Here is a 14,828-nt window from a genome sequence, read left to right as displayed (position 1 = left end):
ATTATGAAGTAGCATTGGGTGTAGTTTTATGGCTCGGGGTCACCACAACATGAGGAAAGATATAAAGAGTTACAGCATTAAGAAGGTTCAGAACAGCCAGGCGGTGGTGGCGCACGCCTTTAATCCCAGCGCTTGGGAGGCAGAGGCAGGTGGATTTCTGAGTTCGAGGCCAGCCTGGTCTACAGAGTGAGTTCCAGGACAGCCAGGGCTATACAGAGAAACCCTGTCTCGAAAAACAAAACAAAAATTAAAAAAAAAAAAAAACAAAAAAAGAAGGTTCAGAGCATGTGCTTTAGGGAGAGACTTAACCTTAAATAACAGCAAGTAGCTGTTGGCTTCTGAATTAGAAGGACCAGCCTTTTTTTTCTCCTATATCCACTCTAATTTGCTACAGGCTTCACCTCCTCTGTGAACATGAACTCCAAGGTTAAAATCTCTAGGGTAGGACAGTCTACCTTGAGCTAAGGCAATAACCACCCATCAACCCCTCCCCCAAAACAATCATAGTCATTTCAAGATTCTGTAACAGAGTAGGTGGACCCTGTAGTTTATATAACAGAAAGTATTTTCTCATTCTGAATGATGGAATTCTAGGCCAGCAAGGGCATTGATGAAGGAACATTGCCTGGCTTATAGATGGATATCTTTTCACAGTGTCTTCATCAGCTGAACAAGAAATTCTATTTAAAAAAAAAAAAACAAAAACAAAAAACTCCACCCCTGTTCTCCCTTTCATTATAAGGCTGCAATCCTGTTGGCTGACAGCCTAACTTTTATTACTTCATTTAACCTCAGTCACCCCCTAAAGGCCCTATGTCCAGATGCAGTTATGCATAAGATAAGAGTTCCTATGTCTACATTTTGAAGAGAATTGGTGTTGTTCAAACCCTGAGGCGTCTGTGACCTGTCAGCAGCCAGTACTCACAGCCACTGAGGCACAAGCCCAGATGCCAAGCATGCTAGACTAGACTATTACGAAAGTGATATCCAGGGCTTTCTTCTTTGTATCTGTCACTCTTTCAGTTTGGCTTTGCAAACTCTTCCTCCATCTTTTATATCAGGACTGGCTTTATGAACTATTTTGACCAACAAAATATACTGGAAATAGCAATTCCAATCTCAGAGTTAAAAAAGGCCTTAGGAGTTTCCATGTATTGTATTAGAAACCGGGTGCCATCACATGAATATGCCTGGGATAGTCTATGGGACAATGACAGACATTTCCTCAGGCACTAGCTAACCACCAGACCTACATGAACAGACTTCTCAAACTGAACTCGGACATAAATGAGTCCAGCTGAGTTTGGCAAAGCCTGACCCAATATCAGTCTGGTAGAGCTGGAAGGAAGAGTACAGAGCTTAAAGTGAAACAAGAGCTTGTTAAACAGAATAATAGATTGTGGACTCGTCCAATAAAGGGAGCCTACAAAAATAGGGAGAAGTTTAGGGTTTAAGAACTAGTTCTTCTCCAGATTTTAATTTGTATGACTTGGCAAATAACCTTCCTGAAGCGCGTTCCTCGTGCGCCAAATGAAGATTATGTTCTAAGCCATAAAGGAAGCTGCCAAAATGCTTAAGTGAAAATCAGTGGGAAAGTCCAAGGAAATTAAAAAAAAAAAAAAAATAGCTACGCAAACTTGAGTGACTTTAAGGGACTTAATCTGGACAGCAGGAGTCCTATTCTAAATGTCCCAAGTTTCCCAGGTTAAATCTCTATGGGTTTAAGAAATAGGTTCAAACTTGAAGTCTTGTGGTTCATTTTTCTAAGGGGTAAAATAAAGATGGCTCCCAAGTTCTCAGTCCTATGGTAAGAGATATCTAACATGGGCATTAGTCAGACTCAGAATAATTGTGAGGCAAGAAACAGCACACTGCAGAAGTGAAGTGATACTGGTTCTACATTCTTCAAGTGAAAGCAGAAGGAGGAGGAGAGGGAGGAGGAAAAGGAGGAAGAGAAGGAGGAAGAGAAGGAAGAAGAAGAAGAAGAAGAAGAAGAAGAAGAAGAAGAAGAAGAAGAAGAAGAAGAAGAAGAAGAAGAAGAAGAAGAAGGGAGAAGAAGAAGGGAGAAGAAGAAAGGAGAAGAAGAAAGGAGAAGAAGAAAGAAGACCTGGTAAGTTAGTAAGTCCTAAGCAATTGATTGGATTTCTGGGTAACACTGGGAAGTTGAATTTATCTTCTAGTGACCTTTGAAATATCAGAAAACCTTACAGAATACAAATGAATAAATCTTAGCAAAATGGTACGTTTGAAACTAATGTCACTAGTCGAATATTTAGCTTCTACATCCTATGTAGTAGTTTAAATACAACTTGAAAGTAAAACCTAGGAGAGCTAGGGAAATCAGTTGATTCCAAAGCAGTAGAAGGTCAAAGAGACCTTGCTTTCCCATTGCCCCAGAATAATCCAAACAGAGGAAGCAGTGGGAACCAGGGAAGGAGGAGGAAGAAGATGGCTGCTGAGGTGATTAATGGGTGGATGTCAAAACATTTACATCAGTGCCCACCCACGGCTCTGCTGTCAGGAAGGGGAAGGGCGTGGTTAGTTCTTATAGCTACAGACTCCTGGTTGGTCTCTAGATTGAAGGCAGAGCTCTCTTAAGAGGGAGTTGTTGAGTGGAGAAATGAATAGCCAAAACTGGGAAAACAGAGCATGCTCTGAGCAGCTTGTGGACACCGAGGACCAAGGCTCTTGGCACTTGTTCTCTCTCGCCCGCTTGCTCCCCACACAGGCTGTGGAGCCAGTTCTTCTGTAATGAGAACCTGTTAGGATATTACAAGAGCATTTGGACTAGGATCTGTGCCTGTAGGTCTGTAGCAAGGAGCAGACAAGCAGAATTGTAACGCTGAGAGAAACCAACTGTAACGAAGTAACCAAATGATAGCAACAATGAGGCTCTCAACTCAATAAATAGAATCACCCAGCCCAGGAAATAACAGAATCACAATCAAATAAAAGTGCAGAATCATATACACAGTTAAAAGAAAAAAGACCTCCAAACTGAAAAGCTTCTTTAAATTGCTGTGAAGGGATTCAGTGATGGATGCACCAGTAGAGATTTCTGGAGTGAAAAGTTTGATCTATTGATAGCCCAAGAACAAGAAAGGAAAATATGCAGAGCTGAAGAGTCACTAAGAGAACAGGGTGCTTCTCTGACCATAAACCGCAGAAGAACACAGATGGAAGATGTGAGCGAAAACTTTAAGAGCATGAGGAACAGCCTGAAGAATAAATATTAACTTAGTAAGAGTTCCAAAGAAAGCAGAAGAGAAGGGATGTTATAGAAGAAATAATAAACACAGTAAGAGATTAAAATGTCCTTATCAGATTTTCAGATGAAAATCTCACACGAAAAACAAAGACAAAGTCTCTTAGCCTCTGCTCTGTGAGTGTCAGGACCCAAATGTTGAACTATCCAGAAACACTTGAAGGGGACCAAGAGTGTACCATTAGGAAACACGATCAGATTAAAGTTGGCTTGATATCTGCAAAAATTGTTGCTAGAAAGCAAAAAAAGCATCAGCACAATCTAAAGAACAAGCGTTTGGGATCTAGACTTTTAAGGCCTGTTGAGATCTCAGAACCAGATAAGAGCATGCACCCATCTTTGATAAAATTCGTACTCACATACCTTACTCAGAAAAATGTACCATTAAATATTTTCTCTAAAAATATATAACACTCCTCCAGTTAATGTGTTTCATTTAATACATGTTGAAAAAACAGTATACTTAGTATATGTGACTATAATTCTTAAGTTCTGTGGAATTGTTAGAAAAAACAACCATGAGTTAGTATACATACACATTCTTAATAAAATTTCAAGGCACAGAAATTGCTCCAACTACATTTTTCTAACTCTAATGCAAAATGCATTAACAACACAAGAAGAACAAAATATTATTCCATTCATCTGCAAACTGTCTCAAACGTCTCCATAATAAGTCCTGTATGAAGTCAAAAGCAAACTTTAAATAGAGTCAAGTTAAAACTGAATGCATGTAAAGTAGGTTAAGGCATGCAGAATACGGTTAAAATCATTGGGGCAAGAAAATTCAGAATTAAAAAACATTTGTAAGAGAACAACAAAATTTAAAGTAAGTTAAGTAAGTACCTGAATCAGGAAGCTTCATAAATGAAAATAAAATCAAAGAAGATAAATGATAAGATCCCGAGCTGCAGGGAAAGATTTGAGGAATAGGAGAAACCAAAGGGGTGTTTTTGAAAGAAAGATAAACGGTCAACAGCCTCATCAAATATAAAAACAGGGAGGAAGTTATCATGCGTAGAAAGTCAGACATAGATTAATGACAAGCTGTGATGACCTGGATTATAAGGATTAAATGGACCAATGGGAGGCCATGTTCGGAACCCGTATGGAAAGGAATGATGTGCTTATATAGACTGCTCAGAGAAATGTTCCTGTGGTGATGTGGATGAAAGACGGGATGGATTGAAGATGTCAGCAGGCAGGCTTTGTGAGAGTCCAAATAAAGCCCTGACAGCAGAGACAAAAAGCATGAGAAGGATTCCAGAAATTTTTAGAACATCGCAGCACAGGCTTTGGTGGCTGCCTGAGTAGAGAGAGGAAGCAGCTGATGAGGAGCAGAGTTGGATGCTGTCGATGAGGAGACATGATTAAGGATGTTAAAGGTACCATCAAGTCATCTGGAAGCACATGAGCTATTTTGGACCTGCCCATAGGCATGGTAGAGGAAGTCTAGGTAGAATACATGAACTTGGGATTCACTTGGGTTCCCAAATAATTATTGGTTCCAAAGTAGACTTTTATCTTGATGCGAAGTCAATGTACTTGGTACAAGATCACTTAGTAGCATTGCCTTGAAGTACTGTGGGGCCAAGTCTAAGGTAGTAGGCGAATCAAGACAAATCAGCCACTTCTATCATGGACATGGGTGAGCAGGCATTTAGCACACTAGCTGGCCCTGCTACAGGAGACATTGAAATCATGAATGAAAATAAGGTTTGTTTCCCCCCACACATCATGTGATATAAAATGAAAAACACCAATTTTTTTTTTCCCATGAGACGCAGGAGGAGACCCACGGGAGTGAGCCGGATTCGAACCCTCAGGTCAGAGAGAGAGTGCAGAGGGCCCGAGCCCTCTGCAGGAAGGACGCCTCACTGGCTCCACCGGTTTGCTGAAAAACACCAATTAAGTAGAACCTAGTAGGTCATCAATTAAGAAGTGGATTTGAGGGGGGTAACTATTGGTCTGGTTTGCTTTTTGATGCTGTAATAAATAAAACACTCTGACGAAAAGCAACCTGGGTTTGGGGTAGTTATTTAGATTATAATCCCAGGTCATAATCTATCATTGAGTAACCTTCCCAAGAAATGATACTGCCCACAGTAGGATGGACCCTCCTCCATCAGTCATCAGGAGTACCCTTGTAGACACAACCACAGACCATTCTGATCTGGGCAGTTCCTAAAAAGTTGTTTTAGCTAGGGCTGTAAGCATGTTACCATTATCACCAGTCACCAAGGGTATCCTGGGCTCTGCATGTACAAAGATGGCTGGAAAGCTGGGGATATAAGTTCTCTTTACTGTCCCAGCTATGCCCCACAGGAAATCCAAGTGGAAGAAATGTTAATGAAGTACTTGGGATTGATGTCTCATTTTTTTGGTGTCAGAAATAAAACCTAATGTGTGGTGCATGTTAGGCAAGCACTACCATCCTCAGTGAGATACAGCACCAGCCCCAGATTTTATTAATGTAAATTCTTGCCCGTTGTCCTGTGCCTTTAATCTAAGCCTCATATACTTCAGAGCCAATCATGATGTTCCTGAACTAGTTTCCAGAACAAATGCTTTGCTGTCCCCAATACACTTCATTGATTTTTTCCACCACCCCGTTCAGTAGACAGAAATAGCCTGCCTTTATTGAATTGAAATTACATTGAAAATGCATCACTAATGCGGAGTCTGTAGAGTTGAGATGGCCCGAATAAGAAGTGGAAGCGAGCATCTAGAAAGCCATGTAGCGACAGCATGAAAGAGATGTTGTTACAGAAGACCACATAGGTTTCAGCCGACACGGTATCCATAACTGCTGCAAAACCTAGAGTTAACAAACTGCTTGTTGGTGGGACCACCTTATCTGCATTTGCATGAAATTTTCTACTTTTAGTAATATAATATATAATTATATATTACTAAATATAATAATATATAATTATATATTATACTAATATATTTCTAAATGATTATATGTATTCATTCTTTGAGAATTTCATGCAATATACTGTTATCATATTCATGCCCATCTCTCCCCCTAACTCATCTCACATCCATCATCAGTTCCTTTTAAAAATATTTCAAGCTACCCCCAATCTCACAGAACCCAGAGAAAGCAGGCCTTCCAGGACCCCTAACCCGGGCAGTATCTTAGGTAAGGGAAAAAAAAAAAAAAAACAAAAAAAAAAAAACAAAAAAAAAAACACCTGCCACAAACAGGGAGTAACTGGTACCCACTAGGACCCAGGAAGTCACTTCTTGCCCAGAGGACTGGTTCCTTCCAGTCTGGGCCTGAGCACTGAGCAGATCCCAGGTGGCAGCTCTACCACCAATCTCACAGAATCTAGAGGAAGCAGGACTTCCAGAAGCTCTAACCCAGGCAGTACCCTAGGTAAGGAGACAGCAACACCAGCCGCAAACAGGGAGTAACTGGGACCCACTAGGACCCAGGAAGTCACTCCTGGCCAGGAACACTGGTTCCTTCCTGTCTGCATCTGAGCACTGAGCAGATCTTGGGCCTCAGCTCTAACCCCAGTTGTAAAACCCACCCCACACAGTTCTGATACAACCAAGATAATAGGAAAGACAGGCTCCAGTCAGAGACAGGGCAGGTAGCACTAAGATCCAAATGGCGAGAAGCACAAGAACATAAGCCATCAGCAACCCAGGGTACTTAGCATCATTAGAACCTAGTTCTCCCACACAAGAAAGTCCTGAATTCCCCATATCACTAGGAAAGCAAGATTCAGATTTAAAATCACTTTTAATGATGATGATAGAGGACTTTAAGAAGGCTATAAATAACATTCTCAAAGAATTTAAGAAGAACATAGGTTAACAAGTAGAAGCCCTTAAAGAGGAAGCACAAAAATCCCTTAAAGAATTACAAGAGAACACAACCAAACAGGTGAAGGAATTGAACAAAACCATCCAGGAAATAAAAATGGAAGTAGAAACAATAAAGAAATCACAAGGGGAGACTACCCTGGAGAAAGAAAATCTAGGAAACAAATCAGGAGTCATAGATGCAAGCATCACCAACAGAATACAAGAGATAGAAGAGAGAATCTCAGGTGCAGAAGATACCATAGAAAATATTGACACAACTCTCAAAAAAATGCAAAATGCAAAAAGTTCTTAACACAAAACATCCAGGAAATCCAGGACACAATGAAAAGACCAAACCTAAGAATAATACATATATATGAGAATAAAGATTTCCAACTTAAAGGTCCAATAAATATCTTCAACAAAATTATAGAAGAAAACTTCCCTAATCTAAAGAACAAGATGCCCATAAACATACAAGAAGCTTATAGAATGCCAAATAGACTAGACCAGAAAAGAAATACCCCCCCGTCACATAATAATCAAAACACCAAGTACAAAAAACAAAGAAAGAATATTAAATTCAGTAAGGGAAAAAGGCCAAGTAACATATAAAGGCAGACCTATCAGAATTCACCAGACTTCTCACCAGATACTATAAAAGCTAGAAGATGCTGGACAGATGTCATACAGACCCTAAGAGACCACAAATGCCAGCCCAGGCTACTATACCAAGCAAAACTTTCAATAACCATAGATGGAGAAACCAAGATATTCCACGACAAAACCAAATTTGCACAATATCTTTCCACAAACCCAGCATTACAAAGGATAATAGCAGGAAAGCTCCAATACAAGGAGGGAAATTATACCCTAGAAAGAGCAAGAAAGTAATCCTCTTCCAACAAATCCAAAAGAAGATAGCCACACAAAGATAACTCCACCTCTAATAACAAAAATAACAGGAAGCAACAATCACTGTTCCTTAATATCTCTGAACATCAGTGAACTCAATTCCCCAATTAAATGACATAGGCTAACAGACTGGATACGTAAACAGGACCCAGCATTTTGCTGCATACAAGAAACTCACCTCAGTGATAAAGACAGACTCTACCTTAGTGTAAAAAGCTGGAAAACAAATTTTCAAGCAAATGGTCCTAAGAATCAAGCTGGAGTAGCTATTCTAAAATCTCCAGCCAGAGAACACAAAGGGAGGGACTCATGGCTCTACCTGTACGGGTAGTTGAGGGTGGTCTTGCCAGGCTTCAGTGGAAGTGAACAGCCTTGGTGCCTGAAAGTTTGGATTCCCTAGTGTTGGGGAATTTCAAGAGCAGGGAGGTGGAAGTGAGAGGATGGTGGGAGCACACCCTCATAGTAATTGGATATTTTTACATTTCAGATGCCATTCCTTTTCTTCATTTCCCCTCCCTAGAAAACCCCTATCCCATCCCCTCTTTTCCTTTTTGCTTTTATACATTTTTTAAAATGTTAATCAAAGGCTTTATAAGTTTGGTAATGCTCAATAACAAGATGCTCATACAAACAGAAGTGTAACTCAATACCCAACCTAGATATATCAACTATCTTTGACTGGCAGAGATACTCGAACATCTGCCTCCATGTCCACTTCCAATAAAAAAATTTTTAAAAATATTTCAATAACTTGTGCTGCCCATATACTCGTTGGTATGGGACTCAGGAACCTACCTCCCTCCCCCAGTCTTAGTATCTTCAATGATAATCTGTAGCCTAGTGCCTCTGGGCCAGTTGGTTGGTTGGCATATTGATTGCTACCTCTGAAACTTAACTTCCTTTTTTGTAAGACAGCTCAGAAATTACAGAGAAAGATCCAATATATGTGCAAATAACATGGCTCTATGTGTGATAGTTTGATCTAATATATTAGCTTTATTTTCATAACAATATTTCTTCTATTTACTTTTTTATTATTTTATATAAATGAGTGTTACCCCTGCATGTGTATGTACCATGTGAATACAGTGCCTGTGGATCCCGAAAGAGAGAGTTGGATCCCTTAGAACTGGAGCTATAGATGGTCCTGAGACACCATATGGGTGGCCGACTCTCCAGCCCCTATAGGCATAGGAGTGTTGAATTGCTGTATAGTATAATAGTTTAAATCCTCAAGATTCAGTACCACAAGATTACACAAATGGATCACATTTGCCCCAATCCCAAGAGACAATAACATTTTCTGTGACCTTACACTAGTAGAAAAAAACCAAAAACAAACAAACAAACAAACAAACAAAAACGGGAGCGACAGAAGCAAGAAGCGCTGTGGAATCTGGAAGAGCTGCCAGTTTTGAAGCTAAGAGGCTTCTATATCACAGTTCCATCCATCCTGGCCCAGCCAAAGGGAGATCCCATCGCTTTTATCTGGTGGTCATCAACAATGAAGATCATGAATGGAGCTCAGGCCACAGTGAGAACTGAAGCAGAGCTTTGTGAAGCCCTGAATGCAGCCTGCACTGACCTGGTTTTATGGGGCTAGTTAAAATAAAAGGAAGGCTTTCTTTAGCTGATACCAAGAGGTTGCTTATCTTGAGACTTCCAGTATTGAGTCCCTTAAAAAGAGAGCAAAACCAGAACAGTGCATGGTAGTTTTTGCTGTTCCTCTATCCCCAGAAACTCCCTTCAATGGATTCCTTTTTCTCACGCACAAGACATTCTTAGAAAAGATGTTTCAGCTTCTCTACTTTCAACTCTCTGGGAGACTATGTACACCACAGAAAGAAAATGGGCCTGTCCCATTGCCTTAAAGAGTCTGGCGAAGCTAAAATATTTCTTATAGGTGAATAATAAAGAAAAAAAAAAAGGACATTAGTATCTGTGGCTTGCTCTTCAAAGTCACTGACTGGCTGAGCCAGCTGAAACGCTAACAGCAGACAGCAGTTCTTACCCGAGTTCCACCAGTGTCTCAGTTAAGGTTTCTGTCGCTGTGATAACACATGAAGACCAAAGGCAACTTGAAGAGGAAAAGACTTATGTCATCTTACACATCCAGCTAACAGTCCATCACTGAGGGAAATCAGGGCAGGAAATTGCTAGGCCTGCAGATAAGACAGCAAAGGAACTTGGGATTCATAGGGCACTGGGATAAATTTTTTTTCTATAAAGGTTTTCTGGTCCTTCTCATGTAGCTTAGAGTGCCAATAGGTATGGCAGCACTTGTAATCCCTGCATTCAATAGGCTGAGGCAGGAGGATCGCAGGTTCAAGACCAGCATTCACTACATAGTAAGACCCTGTCAAAAGAAAATAAAAGTCCTATTAAGGAGTCCCTTCAGTAGATGTGAGAGGCAAGCAAGACAGGAACGATACACTGGCTGGTTTTGTGTGTCAACTTGACATGAGCTGGAGTTATCACAAAGAAAGGAATAGGGCTTGAGGTTGCTCATAAAATGAAAGCTGGGAAGATACTTTTAAATGCAAAGTCAGACACTATGCAAAAAAATACAGAAATAACTAATATTAACATAAAAGGTGTCCAAGACAGTTAGTCATCAGGAAATACAGAGTAAAACTGTGAAGGAGCCCTGTGCCACTGAGAACCAGGAATGTCCACACCTGGGTTTGAAGCATAGGCAGGAGGAATGTGGCTCTACCAGAATTCTCATCTGTGGTTGATGGGGACATACAATGATACAACTTTTGGGGGGGGATTATTTGACAGCTTTCTATAAAGTTAAGCAAAAACATCTTCAATGGCTAATTGCAATTATCAATTTGATGAGATCTGGAATCACCCAATACACAGGCCTCCAGGCAGCCTATGAGGGGCCGTCTTTATTTAAATCATTGAAGTGGGAAGACCTACCTACCCTGAGTGGCACCACTTTCTGAGCTTGGCTACTGGGCTGTGTAAACAGGAGAGAGTGACCTAAGAACAGCAGTCATTGTCCTTTGTTTCACATATGCAGACGTGGTGATTAGTTTCCAAAACCCACAAATACAAACAACGTGAATATTCATTAATAACTAAACAAGCTGCATATGGTGCTGCATAGCTTACAGTCTCAGCTCTCGGGAGGCCGAGGCAAAAAGACCACAAGTTTAAAGCCTATCTGTGCTACACAGCAAGGCATTGTCTTCAAATAAAATGAAAAATAGGGCAATAATACTATTCTATACAAAAAGATGCTGCTAAGAATTTAAAAGGAATAAACTATCGATATACATAACAGCAGAAACCACACAGTACATCTAATTCCATTTATATGAAGCCTAAGAATCTGGGAACCCATTATGATAAGAGAGTATAAAAGGCTGGGACTGGGGAACAGAGAAACATCACTGGAGAGGAGAAAGGAGGCTTTTGTCATGCTAGAGACATGCTTGAGTGCAGATAATATAACTATATGCATTTATCAAAACTGACTATGCTCAGAGCATAACACCTGTCTGTTAACGTTACATGAAAGTTAAAAATCTCTACTTATAAACAACCTTAAAGGCTACCTCAAAAAAAAAAAAAACAGAAAAAAAAAAAAAAAAAAAAAAGAAAGGAAAAAATGTCTGTTGCACATGAATACCCTTTAAAGAATGTATCTGGCCCAAGCACTGGTTCCTTCTGGTCTGGGCCTGAGCACTGAGTAGATCCCGGGCGGCAGCTCTGCCCCCAATCTCTAAGAACCCAGAGGAAGCGGGGCTCCCAAGTGCTCTAACCCTGGCATTATCTGGTAAACAGACAGCAACGCCTGCCCCAAACAGGGAGTAACTGGGACCCACTAGGACCCAGGAATTCACTCCTGGCCTGGAGCACTGAGCAGATTTTGGGTCCCAGCTCTTACCCCAGTAGTAACACCCACCCCACCCAGTTCTGATAAAACCAAGATAATAGGAAAGACAGCCTCCAGTCAGAGACAGGTCAGGTAGCACTAAGGAGATCCAGATGGCAAAAGGCAGGCACAAGAACATAAGCATCAGCAACCCAGGGTACTTGGCATCATTAGATGCCTAGTTCTCCCACACTAGAAAGTCCTGAATTCCCCATATCACTGGGAAAGCAAGATTTAGATTTAAAGAATGTATCTGGTATTACTTGTAGAATATTGATAGGTTCGGAGTTGTTTTGTTTTGGGTGTGTGTGTGTATGTGTGTGTATGTGTGTGTGTGTGTGTGTGTGTGTATGCGTGTGTGTGTTTGGATCCTCCTGAGGCTGGAGTTATACACACTAGTGATTGGAAACCAACCTCCAGTCCTTTGCAAAAGCAGCAAGCATATTAACTCCTAAAACCCTGAACCATCTCTCCAGCCACTTACAGAATATATTCTATCCATTGACTCAATACCCTGTAGGTACTTTACAAGACTGATTATTCATTTCAAGGAATACTTTTATTATCCTAAATATTTTGAGTAGGATTCATTTTATTTGAGAGCCTAGTATTACTATCATCATTTGAGATCATCAATAAATATTTAAGTCCAGGAACAAGGCTTTCTCTTTTATGTTGACTAAGAGACTAGTAAGAATGAAACACTTAAAGAAAGAAAGAGAGAAAAAGAGAGCAACAAAGGAAGAAATGAAGAAAGGAAGGAGGAAGGAAGGAAGGAGGAAGAGAGGAAAGGAGGGAGGGAGGGAGGGAGGAAGGAAGAAAGGAAGGAAGGAAGGAAGGAAGGAAGGAAGGAAGGAAGGAAGGAAGGAAGACCAAACAAAACACAAATAAGGCTGGATCTCAGTACGTATCTGGAATCCCAGCTCTCAGAAGGCAGAGGCAAAGACAGAAGTATATAGCAAGTCTCCACACAGCCTAGGATCTATAGTGAGACTATGACAAAGTGGCCCCGAAATGTGCATTTTCCATCACTGAAGATCTCTGAAGCTACTTGAGAAGGAGAGCTAGAACACACAAGTGTGCTAATGCTTTGTTTAACTAGAGTACATGAGCCACTTGAAGTTGATTCAGGTAGATCTTTACAACGTTTGTTGGGTTGTTTGATGGTTTGTTTGTTTGTTTGTTTGTGTCTGCTTTTGATGCTTTCTATAATTAAACCCAAGGCCTCAACATGTGCTCTACCGTCAAGCCCTGTGATTCCTATTGAACTGGAGAATGGAGGTACAAGGTTGTTAATTTGGTTCACCTGTCATCACAGAAAACACCCTGAATCACCTCCACAGTACACATCTGTAGAGTTATTCTGGCTCTTACAAAGGATAATTTTACCTTATCTTGCCTGAGATCTAGATCTCTAGTCATGACATGAACAACTCTCATTTTGCTACACCCAAATGAATCTATATAATTTATTTTTTTTATGTCACAGCATTCCAGTTTTTAAGAAAAGTTGTTGTCAGGGGAATAGTAATTTAACTGTCAAAAAACGCTTTTCGTTTAATGCTCAAAGAAGACAGGGAAGGCCTGTCATTAGCCCTGTTAGTCTCACAAAGTCTTACAGAAATGTTTAGTAAAGACATTTAGGGGGAACAAAAGAGAGAAAGCACAGGAGCAGAATTCAACAGGGTGAGAATTAAAATAACAGGAGTAAGAAAAAAGAGAAAGACAAGAATATAAAAGGAAAACCGGCAAAGGGGAACATGGGAAGCCTCTGTGGAAATGAGATGCAAGCACAGACACATCCCTCTTTAAGATGGTTTCTCTGTGTGTTTGTGTTTGTGTGTGTGTGTTTGTGTGCTTTCTTTTTATTATTATTAATTATATTACTTATTTACATTCCAAATGTTGTCTCCTTTCCTATGTTTTCCCCCCTCTATGAGTTCTTTACCCCAGCCCCCTTCCCCACTGCCTATGAGAGGGTGCTTCTCAACACACCCACTCCCACCTCACTCCACTAGTATTCCCCTTTTCTGGGGTATCAAGTTTCTACAGCATTAAGCACATAAGCACATCCTTTCCCAATGAGGCCAGATAAGGCAGTCTTCTGCTACATATATGGAGGGCAAGGGGGACAGTCAGCCCATGTATGCTTTGGTTGGTGGCTTAGTCTTTAGGAGCTCCCAGGGTTCCAGGTTAGTTGACACCATTGTTCTTCCTATGGGGTTGAAATCCTGTTCAGTTCCTTCAGTCCTTCCCCTAACTCTTCCATAGGGGTCCCCAATCTCAGTCCAATGGTTGGCTGGATCTGCATCTGTCTCAGTTAGCTGCCCGGTAGAGTCTCTCAGAGCCATGCCAGGCTCCTGTCTGCAAGCACAACATGGCATCAGCAATAGTGTTGGGGTTTGGTGTCTGTAGGTGGGATAGATCCCAAGCCGGGGTGGTCACTGGATGGCCTTTCCTTCAGTCTCTGCTTCATTTTTGTCCCTGCATTTCCTTTAGACAGGAACAATTGTAGGTCAAAAATTTTGAAGATGGGCCAGTGGCACCATGCCTCAAATGTGGGCCATGTCTATCTATCTACTGGAGGTAATCTCTTTAGGTTCCATCTCTCCCCTGTTGGGGCATTCCCATTGGGTCCTGGGGACCTCTCACATCCCTGGTGTCTGGGACTTTCTAGAGATTCCCTCTGGCCCCCAACCCACACTGCTGCATATTCATTTATTCTCCTAGCCCTCTAGGCTTCTCTCCTGTCTCCCCCCATACCTGATCCTGTCCCCCTTTTCCCCTCCCCTCCTCTCTCCCACCCAGGTTCCCCCCACCCTCTCTCCCATGACTATTTTGTTCCCCCGTCTAAGTGGGATTGAAGTATCCACACTTGGGCCTTCCTTCTTGTTAAGCTTTCATATAATCTGTGAGTTGTATCATGGGGAATCTTAA

The sequence above is a fragment of the Arvicanthis niloticus genome, chromosome 14 (genome assembly GCF_011762505.2).
Source record: "Arvicanthis niloticus isolate mArvNil1 chromosome 14, mArvNil1.pat.X, whole genome shotgun sequence".
NCBI classification, from domain to species: Eukaryota; Metazoa; Chordata; class Mammalia; order Rodentia; family Muridae; genus Arvicanthis; species Arvicanthis niloticus.
This window is presented reverse-complemented; position numbering follows the sequence as displayed.